Consider the following 1,669-nt stretch of genomic DNA (forward strand, 5'->3'; position numbering starts at 1 on the left):
CTTACCTCTGTACCCTCCTCTGTCTCAATTCTGCTAGTTATCAGCTACACTCCTCCAACTGGTTGGTTTTTAATGTACCCAGGGTTTGGACAGATTTGGGGAAAACTGCATTTTTATCCTATGCACCATGGGCATGGAATAATTTGCAAAAAGATCTTAAATTAGAAACATGTATATCGATAAATACATTTAATACAATCATAAAAATGTGTTAATGAGACATGTACTTGAGGGGTCCTTGTATTTGCATGATTGTATGATTGTATGTATGTATGTATGTATGTTTTTTACTATGTTGTGTTAATGTATGGCTGTTATCTTGTATGTAGCATTTTAATGTTGTTTATTTACAGAATGGCTGTCTGACTGCTACCTTGGCCAGGTCTCTCTTGTAAAAGAGATTTTTCATCTTAATGAAACTTCCTGGTAAAATAAAGGTAAAAAATTTAAAAACAAAAAAAATCGCATGCTCAGCTGAGGGGTCAAGGAGACCTTCCTGATGTTCAAGTCTTAATTTCATTTCAAGGGCATTTGTATTTTTTTTTTCAACTTCCCTAATCGGATGTTGAAACTTGATAGTCATTATAGTTTATTGCTGGAAATTTTCCATATTTAAAGGAAAAGGATTGTTTTTAAAAATATATAATGATAATACAAGATATTGCCAAGATAATACAAGATATATATATCTTTATATCTACATATCTGACTTCATAATTTTGTATAAAAATGCAAATATGAATTAAAACAATGATTTAATTTAAACACTTAGTTTTAATTCGTACATTGAATACATTTATTTGACGGGTCTGAAGAGTGAACAAACTATGAAAGGAACCCGGTGTGACTTTTAGGGATCAATAATGTAATTTATGGCTTTATTCTTCACTGCACTATGACGTTTAATAAGAACAGGGTTATGTTGGATATATAAGGTTATGTTGGATGAGAACAGCTTGTTCTTCTGTTGGACACCGTGGTTTGTGGAATCCTCTGTCTAACACTTCTGAAACTGCAACACACACATTTCTGAAACCGCAACACACACATTTCTAGTGTCTTCACTTCACACTCAAGCAAAAAATATTTTAGCATGCAGTTTCTAACTGAGCTATTGTTTTGCCCATTTTTTTAAATCAAGTACACAATGTACAATTTTATATCTTATTCATGGTTATTGCTTGAGGATCGTCCAGATGTTTGACAATGTGAGTGATAATAAAGGCCACTAACTGAAATAATACAGTTAAAACATAAAAAGTTGTCTCATTCACCATTTTAAGTACTGTGAGAAAACGAAAAGCTGTACATGCTGTAAGAAATGCCGTGTGTGTGTGTGTGTGTGTGTGTGTGTGTGTGTGTGTGTGTGTGTGTGTGTGTGTGTGTGTGTGTGTGTGTGTAGTTCAGTAAAAAGAGATTAGATCAGTTCAGTGAAAAGAGATGAGATCATACAATGTGAATTCTGTGTGTGAGAGGGTGTCTGCGTGCGAATGGGTGTGAGTGTGTGTGTGTGTCTGCATGCGAGTGTGAATGTGAGAGTGAGCGTGCGTCTCTGAAACCTCAATGTGTAACGGATAGTAGCAGTGTGGTGGCTGTGTTGATGTTTGCAATATAAACCTGCAGATTAGCAACTTCTCAGCATTGGAGTTACAGTTTTTTCCAATTGCTA

This window comes from Tachysurus fulvidraco, chromosome 12 (genome assembly GCF_022655615.1).
Source record: "Tachysurus fulvidraco isolate hzauxx_2018 chromosome 12, HZAU_PFXX_2.0, whole genome shotgun sequence".
NCBI lineage: Eukaryota > Metazoa > Chordata > Actinopteri > Siluriformes > Bagridae > Tachysurus > Tachysurus fulvidraco.